The following is a 25,771-nucleotide window of genomic DNA, read 5'->3' as shown; positions in this document are numbered from 1 at the left end:
CAAATGACTTCGCAGCATCAGGAGAGTTCTAAGGATTGCTACAGTTCTTCAGGCCAAGGTCATGTATCAACCAGCATGTAGGACTATGGGAGTCAGCATGTGATTTGATGCTCCCCACCCCTCGCTCCACATGCCCAGATCCCCAGCCCATGCCCACCTCTTCCTTTTCTCAGGTGTGCTGCACTGATGGTCTGTTCCCACATCCTCCTGTTCTCTGACTTCATATGAGACTTTCTCCTTAGCCACGAGTGGGCTCTTACACCCTTGACAACAATTTTACCGTTTCTGTTTTCTTTCTTCAGTGTCTATAACAGAACATACTCATTCACTTTCAGCCATGATTTCTCTCTTTTGACTATGGCTGTTGGCCAACTGAATTGTAGTCCATTGTAGTTTTCCCCACATTTATTCACCTTTTGGATGAAGAAATGTGGTGGTACCCAAATTGTACAGTTTGCCATGGGAATTGGACTGATGCTATTTAGTACAAACTAATATTAATTTTCCCCAAAATTCAGATTTATGAAAAAATAATCTAAATTGGCTAAGAAGTATTTGTGTCATCATCAAACCCTTTCCATGGGGTTTTCATCTGATGCACAAACAAAAATTCACTGCAACACATTCCATCTCTGTACAACTTCCTATAGCAAAGAAACGGACACTGAGTCAGCCTCTCTTATTGCCAAGAACTAATTGTGCTAGGTCCTAAGATGGCAAACCGCAGCTCGCGAGCCACACAGTGCTCTTTGGCCCTTTGAGTGCGGCTCTTTGGCCAGCTTAGGAGTACCCTAATTAAGTTAATAACAATGTACCTACCTATATAGTTTTAAGTTTAAAAACTTTGGCTCTCAAAAGAAATTTTAGTCATTATACTGTTGATATTTGGCTCTGTTGACTAATGAGTTTGCCGACCACTGTCTAGGTGATTTTCCATATACTACTTAAAAATTACTTAATTATTGCTCAATTTTATATATTATTTAATCCTTGTAGTGATATTCTGAAATATGTTACTTTTTATTTCTTTAAAGTAAACCTTTTATTTTAAGGTGATTGTCAATTCACATTTAGTTGGAATAAATAAATACAGAGATATCTCTATGCCCTTGACTCAGTCTCCTCCATTGTCACATCTGGATAAAAAACAGGGGTGGGTAAAAGTAGCTTTACAGTTGTAAGTATGTGAAACACAGAGTTATTTTTGTAGTATTATTTATTAAGTATTGTGTTATTTATTTGTATTACAACTGAAAACCTACTTTTGCCCACCCTTGTATAATATAGTACAGTATCACAACCAGACATTGACATCGACACAGTCAAGAAACCAAGCTAGTCCATCACCACGAGGACTTCACCACGATCCTCCAGGTTGCCCTTTTAAAGCTACATCCACTACTTCTTCACACCACCTCCTCCTCAGCTCCTATAGCCACCAAGCTGTATTCCATTTCTATAATTTTAACATTTCAAGGATATTGTATAAATAGAAGCATACGGTATGTAACCTTTTTTTTTTTTCTGAAGTTGGAAATGGGGAGGCAGTCAGACTCCCACATGCGCCTGACTGGGATCCATCTGGCATGCCCACCAGGGGGCGATGCTCTGCCCATATGGGGCATTGCTCTGTTGCAACCAGAGCCATTCTAGTGCCTGAGGCAGAGGCCATGGAGCCATCCTCAGCGCCTGGGTTAACTTTGCTCCATGGAGCCTCGGCTGCAGGAGGAGAAGAGAAAGACAGAGAGGAAGGAGAGGGGGAGGGGTGGAGAAGCAGATAGACGCTTCTCCTGGATGCCCTGGCCGGGAATCGAACCCAGGACTCCTGCACGCCAGGCCGACACTCTACCACTGAGCAAACCAGCCAGGGCCGGTATGTAACTTTTTGCATTGACTTTTTTCACTTAGCATGAGCACAGTACTCCGGATATTCTTCTAGGTTGTTGAGTGTATCAATAGTTTTATCCTTGCTTACTGCTAAGTATCGTTCTTCACACATTGAAGGATATCTGGGTTGTTTCCAGTTTGAGCGATTACGGATGAAGTTGCTGTAAATATTCATGTACAGGTTTTTATGGGAACATACAATTTCATCTTTGAGGAATGCCTCTTTGGGGCTGTGTGGTGGTTGTATATTTAGCATACAACATGCAATGATTTAAAGTATGTATTTATTAATATTGTTGTTAGAGGAGGAAACTGACTTGCCCAAGGTTATGTATTTAGTAAGTAATAGAGCTATGACTTGATCTCATATCAACCCAAATCCATACCTTTTTCAGTCAAAGATTTTAATACAGTGTGTAGACCAGGGGTCCCCAAACATTTTACCCAGGGGGCCAGTTCACTGTCCCTCAGACCATTGGAGGGCCAGACTATAAAAAAAACTATGAACAAATCCCTATGCACACTGCACATATCTTATTTTAAAGTAAAAAAAACAAAACGGGAACAAATACAATATTTAAAATAAAGAACAAGTAAATTTAAATCAACAAACTGACCAGTATTTCAATGGGAACTATGCTCCTCTCACTGACCACCAATGAAAGAGGTGCCCCTTCCAGAAGTGCGGCAGGGGCCGGATAAATGGCCTCAGGGGGCCGCATGTGGCCCGCGGGCCGTAGTTTAGGGACCCCTGGTGTAGACCTTACATGTAACAGTGTTTGGAATGGGAAACAGAGGCTGCTGTCTTCTCCTGCTTTTGGATCAATAAAAATGAGGCTGAAATTTCATGGTCATCTACTTCTGTTTTTATCTCAAAGAGTAAAACATGAATATCAGTACAGAAGACACCAGAGCCCACAATAGACACGATCAAATTTAGACACATGGCATTTTAATACAAAGGCAGCAAGTTTTATGATCCCATCTTTGCTGGGAGATTGTAAGGCTAGAACCGCTTGCCCAGTGAATCACAGGGACAGCCAGGACTCCGATGGATATAGCTCTCCATCTCTCTTCTATCTGGTTGTCATTTATCATTCAGCTTGGACAGCTTTCAGGACTGGGTCAGGCATCTGGTGACTGGCGATCTTTGGAAAGGCAGTCAATTATTGCTGTGTTTGTGGGACAGATTGGGGGGGGGTTGGGGTATGAGACAATCCCAGGTGTTGATTGATCAAATCATGGAAGGTACTGAAACTTCGATGGTTATTAGATGCACTGCGGGGAATAGCAGCCCCCTTCCCGTACTGTAAAGGGTTATTTCTGGGTGACATCTTGACAGGAAGCTGTCCTTTGGGAGCAGAGTGCTCATTCAGTGTGCCTGACCAACAGTTAATTATTAATATTCCATGCCCTGATAAGTAGAGTGATGTTACTTGGACATCTATTATGGAGCTATTGGTTTTTTTGCGGTTTTTTTCCCAATAAAAAGAAGAAGGTTTTATAAGCAATTTGAGAAAATTGCAGCTACAAAATTGCACATTGCTGCAAGAGTGAAAGGGTTTCTTCTACATAACTTTAGAGACTGTGTAATTTATGCCATTACAGGAAATAGCCTTTCCATTTCAGAGACTTTAAACAAAGGTGGGTGGTTATCACTGCTTTCTGCAGCCTAAACATTGGTTCTGAATTAAAATGGCCGTTTTCAGCTTAGTCTCTGCAGACTAGCATGAAGCTAGAATGAAAATGACCTAATTGTATGCTCATGACAGGAAAGCTTTTGAAATCAGCCTCTTGAAACTTAACATCTTTTTAACCTGAAATAATGTTTATTTCCAGAGGTCAGTATCATTCCATGATAGTAATGGATTTTTCTAGTTAATCCTTCACTCAGTTTCTGACCTCAATATTTAATATATAATAAATACATAATAAAGGAGATTCCAGAAATTGGTCTCATTAAGCTCTCACTCTCTCTTTTCTTGACATACGGATAATTTGCTACCAGGACTATTTAGTATAATCTATTGTAATGGTTACAATGTCAATCATCCTTTTTTTGTTTATGTGACCCTATGTATATTCATGTGAACCTATATATGAGGACCGAGTAATAGAGCCATAAAATATTATTGCTAGAAGCATATGGGAAAAGTACCTAGTCCCAACCCCACATCGTATGTATAAGGAAGTTCCTTACCTGGTGCTGGCCCCCTGTTCAGTTTCGTGTGGGAATGCGAAGCTGGTACTGCACCAGTGATGTTTAAACACCATGCTGGGAAGCAGCTTATCCTGCTCACGAGTGCTGGCCTGCCACACAACCCCCATAAAAACACAGACCCTGGCTGGTTGACTCAGTGGTAGAGCGTCAACCTGGCGTGTGGAAGTCCTGGGTTCAATTCCCAGGCAAGGCACACAGGAGAAGCGCCCATCTGCTTCTCCACCTTTCCCCCTGTCCTTCTCTGTCTCTCTCTTCCTCTCCTGCAGCCAAAGCTCCATTGGAGCAAAGATGGCCTGGGTGCCGAGGATGGCTCCATGGCCTTCTCCTCAGGCGCTAGAATGGCTCCAGTTGCAATGGAGCAACACCCCATATGGGCAGAGCATCGTCCCCTGGTGGACATGCTGGGTGGATCCTGGTCAGGCATATGAGGGAGTCTTTCTCTCTGCCTCTCCGCTTCTAACTTCAGAAAAATTAAAAAAAAAAAAAAAAAAAAAAAAGAAAGAAAGAAAAGAAAAAAAAAAGACCGTATCTTGCTTCTGTCACATCAGATCACTTTTATTTGGGAATTCTATATTTTGGGGCTTATGTAACATGTTGTTTCATATAAGAGTTCTACTTCAAAAAAGGTTTGAAACTACAACCAAGATCTTAGTAAGGCTTCTTAAGGCTTTGTCATCAATGATATATAGTACATGATGTAATTTGTGTGTAGGTTTCTACCTATGATCTTTACTGTGGCAACCATGGAACTTTGAATAAGTTTACTTTACGAGATTGTTTTAGACTATGTAAGTGACTGTCTACCTGCAGTGTGATATAGAGTACCTACCTGCTGTACTTTGCATGTCCCATAGGATTCTGATTTTTATCTATATGATTAATAGAGATGTACTTTAAAGATAACCAACTCATCTTTTCCCAAAGACAAACAGAAGAACTATAATTTTTCTTTTTTTTAAAATTTATTTATTAAATTTAATGCAGTGACATTGATAAATCAGGGTACATATGTTGAGATAAAACATCTCTAGATTATTTTGACATTTGATTGTGCTGTATACCCCTCCCCCAAAGTTAAATTGTCTTCTGTCACCTTCTATCTGGTTTTCTTTGTGCCCCTCCCCTCCCCCAACCCCTCTCTCCTTCTTCACCCCATCCCCCCTCCCCCCACCCCCCATCCCCCACCCCTGTTGCCATCACATTCTTGTTCATGTCTCTGAGTCTCATTTTTATGTCCCTTCTATGTATGGATTCATGTAGTTCTTAGTTTTTTTTCTGATTTACTTATTTCACTCCGTATAATGTTATCAAGGTCCATCCATGTTATTGTAAAGGATCCGATGTCATCATTTCTTATGGCTGAGTAGTACTCCATAGTATATATGTACCAAAGCTTTTTAATCCACTCGTCCTCTGATGGACACTTGGGTTGTTTCCAGATCTTCGCTATTGTGAACAATGCTGCCACAAACATGGGGGTGCATTTCTCCTTTTTGAGCTGTTCTATGGTGTCCTAGGGGTATATTCCTAAAAGTGGGATAGCTGGGTCAAAAGGCAGTTCGATTTTCAGTTTTTTGAGGAATCTCCATACTGTTTTCCACTGTGGCTGCACCAGTCTGCATTCCCACCAGCAGTGCAGGAGGGTTCCCTTTTCTCCACATCCTCGCCAGCACTTATTCTGTGTTGTTTTGTTGATGAGCGCCATTCTGACTGGTGTGAGGTGATATCTCATTGTGGTTTTAATTTTAATTTGCATTTCTCTAATGATTAGTGATGTTGAGCATTTTTTCATATGCCTGTTGGCCATCTGTATGTCCTCTTTGGAGAAGTGTCTATTCATCTCTTTTGCCCATTTTTGGATTGGATTGTTTGTCTTCCTGGTGTTGAGATTTACGAGTTCTTTATAAATTTTGGTTATTAACCCCTTATCAGACGTATTGTCAAATATGTTCCCCCATTGGGTAGTTTGTCTTTTCATTCTGTTCTGTTGTCTTTAGCTGTGCAAAAGCTTTTTAGTTTGATATAGTCCCATTTGTTTATCCTGTCTTTTATTTCACTTCCCCATGGAGATAAATCATCAAATATATTGCTCCGAGAGATGTCGGATAGCTTACTGCCTATGTTTTCTTCTAAGATGCTTATGGTTTCACGGCCTACAGTTAAGTCTTTTATCCATTTTGAGTTTATTTTTGTGAGTGGTGTAAGCTGGTGATCTAGTTTCATTTTTTTGCAGGTAGCTGTCCAATTTTCCCAACACCATTTGTTAAAGAGGCTGTCTTTACTCCATTGTATTTCCTTGCCTCCTTTGTCAAATATCAGTTGTCCATAGAACTGTGGGTTTATTTCTGGGTTCTCTGTTCTGTTCCATTGATCTATATGCCTGTTCTTATGCCAGTACCAGGCTGTTTTGAGTACAATGGCCTTGTAGTATAACTTGATATCAGGAAGTGTGATATCTCCCACTTTATTCTTCTTTTTTAAGATTGCTGAGGCTATTTGTGTTCTCTTTTGGTTCCATATAAATTTTTGGAATATGTGTTCTATATCTTTGAAGTATGTCATTGGTATTTTAATTGGTATTGCATTGAATTTATAGATTGCTTTGGGTAATATAGACATTTTAATGATGTTTATTCTTCCTAACCATGAGCACGGTATATGCTTCCACTTGTTTGTATCTTCCTTGATTTCTTTTATCAATGCTTTGTAATTTTCCGAGTACAAGTCTTTAGTCTCCTTGGTTAAGTTTATTCCTAGGTACTTTATTTTTTTGGTTGTAATTGTGAAGGGGATTGTTTCCTTAATTTCTCTTTCTGACTGTTCATTGTTGGTGTATAAAAATGCCTCTGATTTCTGAGTATTGATTTTATATCCTGCCACTTTGCTGAATTCATTTATCAGTTCCAGTAGCTTTTTGACTGAGACTTTAGGGTTTTCTATATACAATATCATATCATCTGCAAATAATGATAGTTTTACTTCTTCTTTTCCCACTTGAATTCCTTTTATTTCTTCTTCTTGTCTGATAGCTGTGGCTAGGACTTCCAGGACCATGTTAAATAAGAGTGGTGAAAGGGGGCACCCCTGCCTTGTTCCTGATCTTAAGGGTATTGCTTTTAATTTTTGCCCATTGAGTATGATGTTGGCTGTGGGTTTCTCATAGATGGCTTTTATCATGTTGAGGTATGTTCCCTGTATTCCCACTTTGCTGAGAGTTTTGATCATGAATGGGTGCTGGATTTTATCAAATGCTTTTTCTGCATCTATTGAAATTATCATATGGTTTTTCTCCTTCTTTTTGTTTATGTGATGAATCACATTGATTGATTTACGAATATTGTACCATCCTTGCCTCCCCAGAATAAATCCCACTTGATCATGGTGTATGATTTTTTCCATATATTGTTGGATCCGGTTTGCTAATATTTTGTTGAAGATTTTAGCATCTATATTCATCAGAGATATTGGCCTATAATTTTCTTTCTTTGTGTTGTCTTTACCTGGTTTTGGAATCAGAATTATGCTCGCCTCATAAAAGGAGCTTGGAAATCTTCCTTCCTCTTGAATTTTTTGAAATAGTTTGAGAAGGATAGGAGTTAGTTCTTCTTTGAATATTTGGTAGAATTCTGTTGTGAAGCCATCGGGCCCTGGACTTTTCTTTGTTGGGAGTTTTTTGATAACTGTTTCGATCTCCTTTGTTGTAATCGGTCTGTTTAGGTTTTCTGATTCTTCCAGATTGATTTTTGGAAGATTGTATGTTTCAAGGAGTTTGTCCATTTCATCTAGGTTGTCTAGTTTTTTGGCATACAGTTCTTCATAGTATTTTCTTATAATATTTTGTATTTCTGTTATGTTAGTTGTTATTTCTCTTCTCTCATTTCTAATTTTATTTATTTGAGTCCTCTCTCTCTTTTTCTTGGTGAGTTAAAGGTTCATCAATCTTGTTTACCTTTTCAAAGAACCAGCTCCTAGTTTCATTGATCTTCTGTATTGTTTCTTTAGCCTCTATGTCATTTATTTCTGCTCTGATTTTTATTATTTCCTTCCTTCTACTACATTTGGGCTTTACTTGCTGTTCTTTTTCTAATTCTTTTAGATGCAGGGTTAAGTTGTTTATTTGAGCTTTTTCTAGCTTCTGAAAGTGTGCCTGTAGTGCTATGAACTTCCCTCTCAGCACTGCTTTCGCTGTGTCCCATAAATTTTGAGTTGTTGTATGCTCATTGTCATTCGTTTCTAGAAATTTTTTTATTTCTTCTTTGATCTCATCCTTAATCCATTCATTATTTAACAACCTGCTATTTAGTTTCCATGTGTTTGAGAATTTTTGAGCTTTTCTGTTGTGATTCATTTCTAGTTTCATGCCATTGTGATCAGAGAAAGTGCTTGATACGATTTCAGTCTTCTTAAATTTGTTGAGAGCACTTTTGTGCCCTAACATGTGGTCTGTCCTAGAGAATGTACCATGAGCACTTGAAAAGAATGTATATTCTGCTGCTTTAGGGTGAAAGGTTCTGAAGATATCTATTAAATCGAGTTGATCTAGTGTTTCCAATAAGTCTGCTGTTTCTTTGTTAATTTTCTTTCTTGAGGATCTATCTAATGATGTTAGTGGGGTATTGAAATCCCCTACTATTATAGTATTGCTGTTGATCTCGCCCTTTAAATCCATCAAAGTCTGCTTTATATATTTAGGTGCTCCTATATTAGGTGCATAGATATTTATAATAGTTATATCTTCCTGTTGGATTACTCCCTTTATCATTATGTAGTGGCCTTCTTTATCTCTTACTATATCCTTTGTTTTAAAGTCCAATTTGTCCAATATAAGTATTGCTACCCCAGCTTTTTTTTCATTTCCGTTTGCATGAAACCTTTTTTTCCATCCTTTTACCTTCAATCTATGTGTGTTTTTTGTTCGAAGGTGTGTCTCTTGTAGATAACATATGTATGGGTCCTGTTTTCTTATCCATGCAGCTACCCTATGTCTTTTGATTGGATCATTTAATCCATTTACATTTAAGGTTATTATTGATATGTAGTTGTTTATTGCCATTTTCTTCTTTAAAGGTATATTCCTTTTTTTTTTTTTTTTTTTTTTGCTGTAGTCTTTTCCCACTTTGATCTGTTTACACCAGGCCCCTTAATATTTCCTGCAGCATTAGTTTGGTTGTAATGAATTCCTTGAGTTGTTTTTGTCTGGGAAGCTTTTTATTTCTCCTTCGATTTTATTTTTTATTTTTATTTATTTATTTATTTATTTTTTGCATTTTTCTGAAGCTGGAAACAGGGAGAGACAGTCAGACAGACTCCCGCATGTGCACGACCGGGATCCACCCGGCATGCCCACCATGGGGCGACGCTCTGCCCACTAGGGGGCGATGCTCTGCCCATCCTGGGTGTCGCCATGTTGCGACCAGAGCCACTCTAGTGCCTGAGGCAGAGGCCACAGAGCCATCCCCAGCGCCCGGGCCATCTTTGTTCCAATGGAGCCTTGGCTGCGGGAGGGGAAGAGAGAGACAGAGAGGAAGGCGCGGCGGAGGGGTGGAGAAGCAAATGTGCGCTTCTCCTGTGTGCCCTGGCCGGGAATCGAACCCGGGTCCTCCGCACGCTAGGCCGATGCTCTACCGCTGAGCCAACCGGCCAGGGCTCTCCTTCGATTTTAAACGGTAGCCTTGCTGGATAAAGTAGTCTTGGTTGTAGGTTCTTGTTCTGCATTACTTTGAATATTTCTTGCCATTCCCTTCTGGCCTCAAGTGTTTCTGTTGAGAAGTCAGATGTCATCCTTATGGGGGCTCCTTTGTAGGTGATAACTTTTTTTTCTCTTGCAGCTTTTAATATTTTCTCTTTATCACTTAGCTTTGGTATTTTAATTATGATGTGTCTTGGTGTAGGTTTCTTTGGGTTTCTCTTTAATGGAGTCATCTGTGCTTCTTGGATTTGTGAGAGTTTCTCTTGCATTAATTTAGGGAAGTTTTCAGCTATGATATGATTGAACAAAGTCTCTATCCCTTGTTCTTTTTCTTCTTCTTCAGGAACCCCTATGATGCGGATGTTATTTCTCTTCATGTTGTCACAGAGCTCTCTAAGAGTTTCCTCTGACTTTTTGAGTCTTTTTTCTCTTTTCTTCTCTGCTTTCATGCCTTCATTCCAGTTGTCCTCTAACTCACTGATTCGATCCTCTGCTCTATCTATCCTGTTTTTAATTCCTTCCATTGTGGTCTTTATTTCTGATATTGTATTTGTCGTCTCCATCTGATTCTTTTTTATACTTGCTATTTCTTTATTTAGGGGTTCAAACTGCCCCTCTATTGTTGTTCTAAGATCCCTAAGCATCCTTACAATCATTATTTTGAACTCCGCATCTGGAAGTTTGATTATTTCCATATCACTCAGTTCATCTCTCGAAGGTGTCTCTTGTGGTTTCATTTGGATTGCACTCCTTTGTCTTCTCATCCTCTTTTTTTTTGTTGTTTTATTTGTAGAGTTGGTTGAATCTAGGCTTGGTGTTGTCTGCCTCCAGTTTTTAGTTGTGTTATTTCTAGGTCTTCTTGGGTTGGTATCAGCTGTTATCTGTAAATCCACTTTCGGATTTGGGCAGCTTTGAAGTCTTGATTTGTTTGTTTTCTTAACAGGTGATAGTCTTGTTTACTGATCTCAGCAGGGGGCTTCCTTGAAACTGTATCCAGAAATGCCGTGGGTGTAACCTGAGACTCTGAAGGCCTCTTTAGCCAGCTAGACTCTCTGGAGGCTGGGTGTTTTCTCAGCTTCAGTAGGGGGAGGTGTAGCTCAGATCTCCATGGAGACCTGAGTTACTGCCCCTCCTCCCCACTTCTTGTTTTCAGCTGTGTCTTGTTGCGCTGATTGAAGCTGGAGAGATGTCCGGAGGTCTCTGATCTGGAAGCACTTCAGCTCTGTTTTGTGAAAGGTTCAGTCCCTCCCCCAGCTATGGCTGCCTCCAGCACGGATGAGTCAGCTTTTTTAGTTCGTTTCCTGCATTCCTTAGCCCCTCACAGTCTGTCCCTCTCCCTGTCCTCTCCACCTGGGAGATAAGCTGGTCCTTTCAACGCACCTCGCTCCCTGGTCGCCAGGCAAGTGGCTGTGAGCAGTAGTTTCTGCTCCCCTCCCTCCAAGATCCTCTCTGGGCTCTCAGCCCCACCCCCCCCCTCTGTTCCGGCAAGCAGTGGAGGTTCAGGGGCTCCCTACCAGGATTTCTGTGATTTCCTCTTTGCTCCTTGGATTTTGAGAGCCGTTCTTGCAGTTCAGAGTTGGTTTTTCATGCTGATTTTTCCTAAATTGATTTGTATTCCAGTTTGGTGGTGAGAGCTGGGCGTCTGTGCATCCGCCTACTCCGCTGCCATCTTTTTCTCCTATATAATTTTTCTTTCTTTTTTTTTTTTCTTTTTTTTTTTTGTGTATTTCTCTGAAGCTGGAAACGGGAAGAGACAGTCAGACAGACTCCCACATGCGCCCGACCGGGATCCACCCGGCACGCCCACCAGGGGGCGACGCTCTGCCCACCAGGGGGCGATGCTCTGCCCCTCTGGGGCGTCACTCTGCCGCGACCAGAGCCACTCTAGTGCCTGGAGCAGAGGCCAAGGAGCCATCCCCAGGTCCTGGGCCATCTTTGCTCCAATGGAGCCTCGGCTGCGGGAGGGGAAGAGAGAGACAGAGAGGAAGGAGGGGGGGGTGTAGAAGCAAATGGGTGCTTCTCCTATGTGCCCTGGCAGGGAATCGAACCCGGGTCCCCCGTACGCCAGGCCGACGCTCTACCGCTGAGCCAACCGGCCAGGGCCGAACTATAATTTTTCTAGGTGAGTATGTGTTTCAGGGTTCTGTGATTAGACTATGTCTATTCTATTGATAAATAACCAATTACTTATAAGGCGCTGATTTAAATGATAGAACTTGATTTCAAGATTTTTTTATGATCTCTTCTGCAGGACTTAGGGAAGACTAGAAGGACTACATGTTGTTCTGAGGAAAAGGCAACCTTCTTTCTAGGCTAAGGCTCATTTTAGAACACCTGGCTTTAGCACACGTCTTTTTAGGTCACTGAGAATCATACCCTCCCTCTCAGTAAATCACCATGTCTATATAATCTATATCTGTCTGTCTCTCTTTTTTTTTTTTAATAATTTTATTTTTTTAATGGGGTGACATCAATAAATCAGGATACATATATTCAAAGATAACAAGTCCAGGTTATCTTGTCATTCAATTATGTTGCATACCCACCACCCAAAATCAGATTGTCCTCTGTCACCTTCTATCTTGTTTTCTTTGTGCCCCTCCCACCCCCTATCCCTCTCCCATTCCCCCCTCCCCCCCGTAACCACCACACTCTTATCAATGTCTCTTAGTTTCACTATTATGTCCCACCTACGTATGGAATAATACAGTTCCTGGTTTTTTCTGATTTACTTATTTCGCTTCGTATCATGTTATCAAGATCCCACCATTTTGCTGTAAATGTTCCGATGTCATCATTTCTTATGGCTGAGTAGTATTCCATAGTGTATATGTGCCACATCTTCTTTATCCAGTCATCTATTGATGGGCTTTTTGGTTGTTTCCATGTCCTGGCCACTGTGAACAATGCTGCAATAAACATGGGCCTGCATGTGTCTTTACATATCAATGTTTCTGAGTTTTTGGGATATATACCCAGTAGAGGGATTGCTGGGTCATAAGGTAGTTCTATTTTCAGTTTTTTGAGGAACCACCATACTTTCTTCCATAATGGTTGTACTACTTTACATTCCCACCAACAGTGTATGAGGGTTCCTTTTTCTCCACAGCCTCTCCAACATTTGCTATTACCTGACTTGCTAATAACAGCTAATCGAACAGGTGTGAGGTGGTATCTCCTTGCCGTTTTGATTTGCATTTCTCTAATAGCTAAAGATATATCTGTCTGTCTCTTAACTCTTCTCTCTCTCACGCTACTTACCTACCTAACTACCTAAATTTAATCATAAATCTACTCATAACACAGGGAGAGATTATACTCATTGTCTTTATGAAGATGTTATGTTGCTGAGCTTGAGGCCCACATCCACCCCTTCTCTCTGATGAACTACGTCTTAGAAAGTTGGTGCCCTGTTTGTGGCTTAGACCAGAAGAGTGCATAGAGCACCCAGCAGCTTTAGTCATGAGCTCCTTGACCTAATTTACTCCCTTTATGGTTCAATCAGTTAATTCCAGAGAAATTACCTACATAGTCACTAATAGCTTTTTGTTTTTGGAGGGATGTTAGTTGTTGCTATGTTTGACACTATTTGTAAGGGGGGGAAGATTCTTTATGATGGCACTCTTGCGATCATAGTGATCTTTTTTTATTTTTATTTTTGTTTTCCTCCTGCATCAGGTACGTCATAACTTCCTTTCTCAATGGAATATAGCCTTTAACGTTCTGTTGTTCAGACAGAGATTATACTGAGGATCTCCTTTTCCTGGCAAAAGATAAAGTGTAAGCTACACTGCGTATCTTTGACTGTATCCTAGAACTCCTACTGTGTCCTCCACATTATGTTGCAGAAAGTAGATTCTGATATGGTTGGAAAAATACAAAATACTGGTTGTAATAGGAGACCTGTTTTTCATCTCTTTACTCCTAGAAGACCTGGCCCAGATATCTGACTGTCTGTAAATTCATCTGTAGTTTCTTACTTTATCCTCTGCAACCTAATAGTGGTAGTTCCATAATAGTTTAAAGAAGTTACTCTGTCATTATTCTGTATTATTTTCACAAAATGGTCAGTAGTTACCATCCACACAAGTCCATCTGTAGCGATAGCTAACAGCTGCAAGGTGTGTGCAAAGAACCAGGCCCTGTTTAGAGGACTTTGTATGCACTAATTTATGTGTCTCAGAAAAACCCTATGAAGGGGATTCGAGTAGTATCTTCATTTAACTTAGGAAGAAACTAAGCTCCAGATAGGTGAAATAACTTGCCCAACATAAATAGCTAAAAAGTGGAGGGCTTGGATTTGAACTCATGGGTTGAACTCCTGAGAATGCTCTCTTTCCTTCTATGTTATCTGTGTTTCTCCAATTTGAAAGCCATAGCTTATTTTTTGAACAAGACTGGGACCCAAAGTGAAGCAATTCCTTCTCAGCATCATCCTATACACTGAAAAGAAAAAAAAAAGATATATCTTTTTTTCTTGACAGTCCTGAAATAGTTATGATTTTGGAAAATGACAAAGAATGACACCTTTCTCGTGGAAAAAAAAAAAAGGAAAATGATTCAAGCAGCCTTACTTGGTCATTTTCAGACATTTGGTTTGGATTCCATAATCTCATAACAAGACGTATTTGATTCATCATGTACAACTTGCTATAATATCTAATGTCCTTCTCTAATTGCTAATTTTAAAGGACCACAATTTCACATAGGCTATATTCCAGCAAAGCTTTCAATCAGTGTCCCCAGCGTATCATTTCTTGAGACTTGTCACTGATTTGGAAGAGTTTGCCTTTAACATAGATACTTCTGTAATTCCCAGTACTTGAGTCTCTTTGCTGTTCTCATTCACCGGGGACACTCAGTCCAGGACAGCTACCCAGTGAGTTCGAGAGGAACAAAACCTGCCTGTGTGGTCAATGGAGGGTACTCCTGGCTGGGAAGTTCAGACTAATGGGTTGGTAGAACATAGAGTGGTATACCTCATTGCTGTTTTAAAACTTCATAGTCTAACAAGTGACTTCATTCTTCCTAAATTACATCCTACTATCTGGATGTGGAGAAGGGAAACAGAAAGTTATTCACAGAATGAAAATTTAGATAACAGAATTGAGAATGAAGGTTATTATTACTGTGCACTATCATGCTGTGGGATGACCCTGACACCATGGAAACTGTAAAAGTAAAGTCCTTGGTGCCTGAAACTCCTCATTGTCCAAGGGGGTCCAGTGTAACAAGTTGGCATATACATATTCCTACAGACCTTCCATGTGCGCTCATGCACACATATGTACGTAGGCATGTGCACACATAGAGTTATGTTACTTATACTCATTCACAGTTTGCAACTCTCATTTTTCTTTCGCTCAACAATGATTCAAGGTCATCTTCCTATATTAACAGATATAGCTCATCTTTTATTATACACAGCGTAATAGAGATGTAACATAGCCTGACCTGTGGTGGCGCAGTGGATAAAGCGTTGACCTGGAAACACTGAGGTCGCCGGTTCAAAATCCTGGGCTTGCCTGGTCAAGGCACATATGGGAGTTGATGCTTCCTGCTCCTCCCTCCCCCTTCTCTCTCTCTCTCTCTCTCACTCTCTCTCCTCTCTAAAAATTAATAAAAAAAAAAATTTAAAAAAAAAAAAAAAAAAAAAAAAAAAAAGAGATGTAACATAATACTTGCTAACATTTATCGAGTTCTTATTCTGTGTCAGGCATTGTACTAAAACCTTTACTATATATGAGGAAACCAAGAGTCAGAGAGGTTAAGTATCTTGCCCAGGGTCACATAGTCGGTAAGTAGCAAATTCGGGATTTAACCCAAGGCTGTGTGGCACCAGAACCCTGTGTGCACTGAATTCATGTAACCGATCCCTTACAAATGCATGTCGGCCTCTTGTTTCTCAGTGTTCCAAATACTTCTGTAATGAACATCTTTATACATAGATGCTCGTGGAAATAATTCTCTTTGATATATACCTTTTAATATTTGGGAGCCAACCTGTTTTTTTAAAAATAATTTTATTTAGACAATTTTAATGGGGTGACATTGGTCAACTAGAGCACATAGATTTAGAGAAAACATTTCCAGATCATTTTGACATTTGATTATGTTGTATATTCATCACCCAAAGTCAAATTGTCCTCTTTAGCCCTTCATTTGGTTTTCTTTATGCCCCTCCCCTCCCCCACCCCTCCCTCTTCTCCCTTCCCCTCCCCCTGTCAACCACTGCACTCTTATCTATGTCCATGAGTCTCAATTTTGTGTCCCACCTATGTATGGAATCATACAGTTCTTAGTTTTTTCTGATTTACTTATTTCACTCAGTATAATGTTATCAAGGTCCATCCACATTGTCGTAAATGATCCTATGTCATCATTTCTTATGGCTGAGTAGTATTCCATAGTATTTATGTACCACATTTTCTTTATCCAATCATCTATTGAAGGGCTTTTTGGTTGTTTCCATGTCTAGGTCACTGTGAACAATGCTGCAGTGAACATGGGGCTGCATGTGTCTTTACGTACCAATGATTTTGAGTTTTGGGGTAGATACCCAGTAGGGTGATTGCTGGGTCATATGGTAGTTCTATTCTTAATTTTTTGAGGAACCACCATACTTTTTTTTTTTTGTATTTTTCTGAAGCTGGAAACGGGGAGAGACAGTCAGAGAGACTCCCGCATGCGCCCCACCGGGATCCACCTGGCACGCCCACCAGGGGCGACACTCTGCCCACCAGGGGGCGATGCTCTGCCCCTCTGGGGCGTTGCTCTGTTGCGACCAGAGCCACTCTAGCGCCTGGGGCAGAGGCCAAGGAACCATCCCCAGTGCCCGGGCCATCTTTGCTCCAGTGGAGCCTTGGCTGCGGGAGGGGAAGAGAGAGACAGAGAGGAAGGGGGAGGGGTGGAGAAGCAGATGGGCACTTCTCCTGTGTGCCCTGGCCGGGAATAGAACCCGGGACCTCTACACGCCAGGCCGACGCTCTACCATTGAGCCAACCGGCCAGGGCCACCATACTTTTTTCCATAATGGTTGTACTACTTTACATTCCCACCAACAGTGAATGAGGGTTCCTTTTTCTCCACAGCCTCTCCAACACTTGTTATTACCTGTCTTGTTGGTAATAGCTAATCTAACAGGCGTGAGGTGGTATCTCATTGTACTTTTGATTTACATTTCTCTAGTAGCTAATGAAGATGAGCATCTTTTCATACATCTGTTAACCATTTGTATTTCTTCCTGGGAGAATTGTCTATTCATGTCCTTTTCCCATTTTTTTTATTGGATTGTTTGCTTGTTTGTTGTTGAGTTTTGTAAGTTCTTTATATATTTTGGTTATTAGCCCCTTATCTGAGCTGTTGTTAAAAAATTTCATTTTTCATTTATTTGGCTGTCTTTTTTGTTGTCAGTTTCTTTTGCTGTGCAAAAGCTTCTTAGTTTGATACAGTCCCATTCACTTATCTTTGCCTTTACTTCCCTTGCCTTTGGAGTCAAATTCTTAAAATGTCCTCTATGGCCAAGGTCCATGAGTTTAGTACCTATGTTTTCTTCTATGTATTTTATTGTTTCACATTTTATATTTAGGTCTTTGATCCATTTAGAATTAATTTTTGTACAAAGAGACAAACCATAGTCGAGTTTCATTCTTTTACACGTGGCTTTTCAGTTTTCCCAGCACCATTTATTAAAGAGGCTTTCTTTCTCCATTGTGTGTTTTTGGATCCTTTATCAAAGATTATTAGAGCATATATATGTGGTTTTATTTCTGGGCTCTCTATTCTGTTCTGTTGGTCTGAATGTCTTTTTTTTTTTTTTTTTTTTTTTTTTTTGCTAATACCATGCTGTTTTGATTATCGTGGCTCTGTAGTATAATTTGAAGTCGGGTAGTATAATGCCCCCAGCTTCATTTTTTTCCTTTAGAATTATTTTGCCTATTTGGGGGTTTTTATGATTCCTTATAAACCTGATGATTTTTTTTATTCAATTTCTTTAAAAAATGACATTGGAATTTTGATTGGAATTGCATTAAATTTGTATATTGCTTTGGGTAATATGGTCATTTTAACTATATGTATTCTTCCTATCCAAGAACAAGGAATATTTTTCCATTTCATTGTGTCTTTTTTGATTTTCTTTAACAATGTGTTGTAGTTTTCATTATGTAGGTCCTTTATATTCTTTTGTTATGTTTATTTCTAGGTATTTCATTTTTTTGTGTTGTTGTAACCATAAAAAGGATTCTTTTTTTAGTTCATTTTTCTTAAGTTTCATTGTTGGCACATAAGAAAGCAATTGACTTCTGTATGTTAATTTTGTATCCTGCAACCTTACTGTTTATTGTTTCTAATAGTCTTTGGGGTTTTTTATATACAAGATTATATCTTCTGCAAAAAGTGAAACCTTTACTTCTTCTTTCCCAATATGAATGCCTTTTTTTTATTTCTCTTGTCTGATTGCTCTGGCTTCCAGCACTATGTTGAATAGGAGTGGAGAGAGTGGGCAACCTTGTCTTATTCCTGATTTAAGAGAAAAAGTTTTCAGTTTTTTGCCATTTAATATGTTAGCTGATGGTTTGTCATAAATGGCCTTTATTATGTTGAGATATTTTTCTTCTATACCCATTTTGTGGAGTGTTTTAAACATAAAATGATGTTGTATTTTATCAAATGCCTTTTCTACATCTATTGATAGGATCATATGATTTTTGTTCTTTGTTTTGTTGATATGGTGTGTTACGTTAATTGTTTTACGTGTGTTGATCCATCCTTGTGATTCTGGGATGATTTCCACTTGATCATGGTGAATTATTTTTTTAATGTGTTGTTGTTGTTTTTGATTTGCTAGTATTTTATTTAGCATTTTTTGCATCTGTATTCATTAGAGATATTGGTCTGTAGTTTTCTTTTTTTGTGTTGTCCTTATCAGGTTTTGGTATGAGGATTATGTTGGCCTCATAAAATGTGTTTGGAACTATTGCTTCTTCTTAAATTTTTTGAAAGACTTTGAGTAGGATAGGAACCAAATCTTCTTTGAATGTTTGATAGAATTCACTAGTATAGCCATCTAGTGCTGGACTTTTATTTTTGGGGAGGTTTTTGATAGTTGTTTCTATTTCCTCCCTGCTTATGGGTCTGTTTAGGCTTTCTACTTCTTCATGATTCAATCTAGGAAGATTATATTGTTCTAGGAATTTATCCATTTCTTCTAGATTGTTAAATTGGTGGCATATCGTTTTTCATAGTATTCTACAATACTCCTTTGTATATCTATGATATCTGTGGTAATTTCTTCTCTTTCATTTTGGATTTTTTTTATATGAGTCTTTTCTCTTCTTTCCGTAGCAGGTCTTGCCAAGAGTTTGTCAATTTTGTTGATCTTTTCAAAGAACCAGATTCTTGTTTTATTGATTCTTTCTATAGTTTTTCTGTTCTCTATTTCATTTATTTTTGCTCTACTTTTTATTATTCCTTTTTTCTGCTGATTTTGGTTTGCTTTTGTTCTTTTTCTAGTTTCTTAAGATGTGATGTTAAGTTGTTTACTTGGGCTCTCTCTTGTTTGTTCATATGAGCCTGTAATGATATAACTTCCCTCTTATTACTGCTTTTGCTGCATCTCAGAGATTCTGATATGTCATGTTGTCATTTTTGTTTGTATATATCTTTTGATCTCTGCTTTTACTTCTTGTTTGACTCATTTTTTAGAAGTATGTTGTTTAATTTCTACATTTTTGTGGGTTTGTTTACTTCTTTTTTGAAGTTGAATTCTAGTTTCAAAGCTTTATAGTCAGAGAATATGCTTGGTATAATTTCAGTCCTTCTAAATTTGTTGATGTTAATTTTGTGTCCCAACATATGGTCAATTCTTGAAAATGTACCATGTACGCTGGAGAAAAATGTATACTTTGATGTTTTGGGATGAAATGTCCTGTAGATGTTTATCATATCCAATTGTTCTAGTGTTTCATTTAAGGCCAATATTTCTTTATTAGTTTTCTGTTTGGATGAATGATCTAGAACCGTCAGTGGTGTATTGAGGTCTCCAAGTATGATTGTATTTTTGTCAGTTTTTATTTTTAGATCAGTTAGTAGATGTCTTATATACTTTGGTGCTCTTTGGTTTGGTGCATATATATTAAGAAGTGTTATATCTTCTTGATTCAATGTCCCTTTTATCATTATGAAATTAACATCTTTGTCTCTGATTACCTTTGATGTCTTGTAGTCAGCATTGTTAGATATGAGTATGGCTACCCCTGCTTTTCTTTGGATATTATTTGCTTGGAGAATCATTTTCCAGCCTTTCTCTTTGAGTCTATTTTTATATTGTAGCTTAGATGTGTTTCTTGAAGGCAGCATACAGTTGGATTTTCTTTATTGATCCATTCTGCTACTCTGTGTCTTTTTATTGGTGAGTTCAATCCATTTACATTTAATGTAATTATTGACACTTGAGAGTTTCCTATTGCTATTTTATATAATGCTTTCTAATAGCTAGATTTCTTGTTTGGTTCTTCTCTTTCATTTTTCTGTCATTTTTTTTATTTGGTTGTATTCCATACTTCTTTCCTCTGTTTCTTCTTTTTTTAAGTCATGTGTTTCAATAGTGGTATTTTCAGGGGTGGTTACAATTAGGTAATCAAAAGAATATATATCTTATTTATTGTAGTCCATTATCTCATGATTGCTTCTGCACTCCATCCTCCTTTGTTACTGCTAATTTTTGTCTTCTCTCATTTATTTTTTGTTGTCACAGATTATTCTTGTTTTTATTGTCCTCTTGTTGGCACTTTTACTTGTAATTTTGTTTAGTTCTTTATATCTGGTCAGATAACCCCTTTTAATATTTCCTGAAGTGGGGATTTTCTGGTGATAAAATCTCTCATCTTCTCTATATCTGTGAATGTTTTTATTTCCCCTTCATATTTGAAAGAACCCTTTGATGGATATAGTATTCTTGGCTGGAAGTTCTTCTCTTTCATTACTTTAATATTGGGATCCACTCTTCTGGCTTGCAAAGTTTCTGCTGAGAAATCTGATGATAACCTAATGGGCCTTCCATTATATGTTGTAGTCTTCTTTTCCCTAGCTGCCTTGAGGATTTTTTCTTTGTCATTGATTTGTGATGATTTAATTATAATGTGCCTTAGAATAGGTCTGTTTGGGTTAAGGAAACTCAGTGTTCTGTTTGTTTCTTGGATTTGAGGCTCTAATTCTTTCCACAGGCTTGGAAAATTCTCATCAATTATTTGTTGAATATGTTCTCCATTCCTTTTTTTCTCTCTTCTCCTTCTGATACATCCATTATTCTTACATTGCTCTTTCTGATGGAGTCAGACAATTCTTGTGGGGCTTTCTCATTTTTTTTTTAATTTGTGAGTCTCTCTCTTCTTCTGTCTGTAGTATCTCTAGTTGCCTGTCTTCTGTGTCACTAATTCTCTCTTCTATCTGGCCTGTTCTATTAGCTAAGCTTGTCACCTCATTTTTCAGTTCATGTATTGAGTTTTTCATCTCTGTTTGGTTCCTTTTTATAGTTTCAATTTTCTTGATGAAGTATTCTTTTTGTTCATTAAATTGTTTTTTGAGTTCACTAAATTGCATTTTAGAGCTTTCTTGTATTTCACTGAGTACTTTTAGGACTTAAATTTTGAATTCCCTGTCATTTAACTCCAAAGTTTCTACATAATTGAAAATTTTTTCCAGAGATTTTTCATCATCTATCTGAGCTATGTCTCTGTCTTTTGTATCCATGATATTTTATTTCTTTTCCCTTAATGGCATTTGAGAGTGGTATTGTTAATAACACTAATAAGAGATAATTAAGAAAGTAAAATAAAAATTGAAAAAATACAGTGAGAAAATGAAAATTCTATAATGATAAGTGGAACAAAAACTACAGAGAACAAGGAGTAGGAACTGAGGAGAGATGACAAAATAGAGAAAAAAAGTATAGTCAAAAACAAGCAAAATGTCACAAAGAAAAATATGAGTCTGAAAAATAATAATTTGATGGTAAATGATGATCGAATGAGAGCAAAAAAAGAAAAAAGAAAGATGTAGAATAAAAAAAGATAAAGGAGAAGAAATGAGAAGGGAGAATAAAGAAAAAGAAAGGACAAAAAAACAGAATACAAAACAAAGAGAATGAAAAAGAAAGAAGAAAGAAAAAAAACAAGTAAAGGTTTCTGAAATGAAACCCTCACAAAAAACAAGAATGAAAAGTGTAACAAGTGTGGATAATGTAATTCAAAAGGAAAATATTAAAAAAAGAAAATGGAAAGAAGTAAAAATGACAAAAACCGTTTATAAAAAAGTAATGTTTTTTGGTTTTGAGAGATAGCTTCTTCCTTTTTTTCAGCAAGTGGAGCTATACTATGAGTTCTGCCTCTGCATGGCCCTTGGGCAGACGTCCACTGGTGTGTCGCTGCGGCAATGACATAGGCTGGGCCTCAGTCCCGTTGGCAGGTGGTGCTTGTTAGGGCTTTGCAATTATCTGGCTCTAGTAATAGGGGTCTCAGTTTTCCAGGTGCCTATCCGCACATCCTTCCCACTGGAACTAGCAGCCTGGAGACATAGCTGTGGGGTCCGCCTCAGCTACTGTCCTCACAGCAAGGGAATCTATGCACAGCCAGGTCCCCTCTCCAGTGGGGCTCAAAGCACAGTTCTGGGAAAGGCAGTGGAAACCAGAGCTGCCAGTGCAAGTAGGCAGGGCAGGACTCAGACCAAGGACCAAGTTCCTTTATGTTACACACAGGCAAAATTCTATGGGCCAGTGGGCTTATCTGGCATGCCTCAGTGTGCCACAGTTTTAATCTCTATGGGCTTTTTCCGCTTGCGCTGCTTGGACAGGCCCACGACAGACCATGTGTGTGTCCAGCTCCCACAACTGCACACAGATGGTTGCAGCCGCTGTTCAGGCACTAAGCCCAGGCATTCTCAGGCCAAGGGTCTTGGCCCCTGTGCGCACCCAGCACTGGAGATCGTGGAGCCAAGAATGCCCAAAAAATGCTGGTGCTCACTCAGGTGCCCAGTGTTGTTAATCTTGGGCAAAGCACCTCGGCCCATGCATGCTCCTGCTCGCTCCCCGTGCTGATGATGTTAGGTGGAGTCTCTAGCGCTGCTGGGAATACACAAAGATGCTGGCAGTGGCCCACACGAACACACTGTGATGATAATTTTAGGTAGATCTCACCACCTGTGTGCGTGCCTAGTGTCCACAATCTTAGGCAGAGCCAGTGTGATCTTTCCTTTCTTTGGGCGCCCACCCTAATTCCGCTCCATCCCTATTAGTTCAGCCTCTACTCTTCGCCTGGCTCCAAACAAAAGTGCCCTACCTCAGATCAGCACAGAAAGCGAAATGCCCTGTTCTTCGTCTTATATATTCAGTCACTTTTTCACCCAATCATACCTTTGTCTGCTATGTGTAAATTTCAGGTGCTCCTAATGGTTTTTTGTCTGTTTCTTTTTCTGTGTTTAGTTGTTAAATTTGTTGAAATGTCAAAGGGAGAGATTGGGAGAATCTCTCATGTTGCCATTTCTCTGACGTCACCTCCCAACCTGGTTTTAAAAAATGATTTTAGTTTGTCTTCTTTTTAAATTGAATTTATTAGGGCAACTTGGGAAACATAATTATATAGGCAGTCCCTTGACTTGTTTAAACAGGTTCTATACACAAGAGGGGCTGATTCTCTTAGCAGAGCAGTGTATCATCTTGATAATGACAATAGGTTTCAATTCTTTGGTCAATTAATTGGATGCTTACTTACTTAACAAAAGACCTGCCAGTCTTTTCCTGTGCTCAGCAAGTACTCACTCTCAGTAGCTGCTGGAGTCTGTGTTTTCAACTGTCAAGGTAATGCAAGGCCCAGGAGACGGAATCCTAATTATGTCACAGTTTGGGGTATGCCCAGGACTCAAACCTTCCACGAGGTCACAACCAGAATAGCAAAGGAATCTGGTACTCACAGAGTGATGTGCTATTATCTTATGCTCAGTATCACACTGAACAGTGGAGTTTCTTTCCATTTGAATGGGTTTAGATTTGCTAAATGAATAAAAACCATACTAACAAAAACTTGCTCCATGAAATTTTTACCAGTATAGCTGAGAAAGCACAAAGTTGTGAAGCTAAGATGGCTTTTCATTAATAGAGTGATTAATTGCTGCATCAGAGAGTGTGGAGACTGATTGATAATATAATGATTGATAAGTGAATTTCCTGTCTTCCAAAATGCATCTCCTATGCCTCTTTTCTTTTTTTTTTTTTTTTTTTTTTTTGTTTTGTTTTTGTATTTTTCTGAAGCTGGAAACGGGGAGAGACAGTCAGACAGACTCCCGCATGCGCCCGACCGAGATCCACCCGGCACGCCCACCAGGGGCGACGCTCTGCCCACCAGGGGGTGATGCTCTGCCCCTCCGGGGCATCGCTCTGCCGCGACCAGAGCCACTCTAGCGCCTGGGGCAGAGGCCAAGGAGCCATCCCCAGCGCCCAGGCCATCTTTGCTCCAATGGAGCGTTGGCTGCAGGAGGGGAAGAGAGAGACAGAGAGGAAGGAGGGGGGGGTGGAGAAGCAAATGGGCGCCTCTCCTATATGCCCTGGCCGGGAATCGAACCCAGGTCTCCCGCACGACAGGCCGACGCTCTACCGCTGAGCCAACCGGCCAGGGCCCTATGCCTCTTTTCTTTCTCATGCCTACATGGCAGATCCTTATGCTAAGCTGGGTGGCTGGCTGGGCAGGCAGGAAGGTGACTTTGTGGCTTTAGGAACTCAGATCCCTGGGCTTTGGTCCTGACATGGAACCACCTCACACTCTCCCCTCCCTGACCACAGACTGCCCAGTGGGACAGTGAGGAGCAATCAGGAATCAGAATATACCATCTGCACCAGAGAGATTAATTTAGCATTCTCATCAGAGAAAGACTGGAGTCCTGCACCCGCATCATGAGCCTTGACAGCTCCTTTGTCTTCCCTTGAAAGCTCTTCTGCTGGAGGCAGCAGGGACAGAGAAATGTCCTCCCATCTATCGAGGTGACAAGGGGGGTAATGGAGAGACACGTTCATTTGAGGTTCAGGAGACACCCTCCAGTGCTTCTGTTTCTCGGATAATTTGAGGACTACATTGTGATAGTCACACATTTCTGCCATTGGTGTCAAGAATAGGTGCCCATCATCTTAACAAAGCAAATGATGTCCTTTAGCTTTTCTTTCTGCAGTCAAATTTGCCACTGGCACAGACAAACCTATGAAGGTTGGTTCTGACAGCTATTCAATGTGAGTTAGTACCTGTGCATTCAGTTAGTGCTGTAAAAAAGGGTTTCATACTGTAATGGATGTTGACGTTTGATTCAAATATAAAAGTTGAAGAAAGGCCCTCCCAGTAAAAAGTAACATTTCTTATAGCTCCTAACTTAAAGAACCTGAAAGAGAAACCATGATGCTTTGAGGAGGGTGGAAATAAGAGAAGCAGAAAAATGATGAGGATCATGGGTTTTATAATCAGGTTTTTTAATATCAGTCTAGGTTCTGACCTAGAAAAAGTTATTTAAACCCCTGGGCCACAGTTTACTTATCTAGAAAATGGGACTAATGACTATAATAATTATGCTTATAATATAATAAAATTACAATTAGTCATAACAGTATCTACTTTGTAGGTTGTCACAGAATTGAATTAACACACACAAAATGTTTAGAATAGTATCTAGCACTTAGTAAGCCTTCAATTCAATAAATGTTAGCTGCTATCATAATTGCTATTATAAATCCAGGTATTATTTACTAATTATTATTTTGTCAGGCTGCTTTCTTGTAATGATTCAGGAAAAATACAAAAGCATTGAAAACAGTGCAGTGGGAAACTTGGCCATGAAGCTAGGGTTCATGCTTGCAGAAAGGGAAGCAGAAGGTACAGAAATTGCAGGCTTTTGAAACCTAAATAGCCTGACAAGAGGCCTCTTTATTGAGTCAGTTCCCA

General features: G+C 39.4%; 1 protein-coding gene and 1 non-coding gene across 5 annotated transcripts in view; one reads left to right on the top strand and one right to left on the bottom strand.

Annotated features, from left to right (window-relative positions):
- Window positions 1–25,771, top strand: part of SMYD3 (SET and MYND domain containing 3) — a 790,876-nt gene that overhangs the window by 506,229 nt on the left and 258,876 nt on the right. The gene's annotated exons all lie outside the window — the stretch shown is intronic.
- Window positions 24,389–24,464, bottom strand: TRNAD-GUC (transfer RNA aspartic acid (anticodon GUC)). The gene has a single exon. It is a non-coding gene; the product is annotated as a tRNA-Asp (tRNA).

This window comes from Saccopteryx bilineata, chromosome 1, assembly GCF_036850765.1.
Source record: "Saccopteryx bilineata isolate mSacBil1 chromosome 1, mSacBil1_pri_phased_curated, whole genome shotgun sequence".
Lineage (NCBI taxonomy): Eukaryota > Metazoa > Chordata > Mammalia > Chiroptera > Emballonuridae > Saccopteryx > Saccopteryx bilineata.
This window is presented reverse-complemented; position numbering and strand designations above follow the sequence as displayed.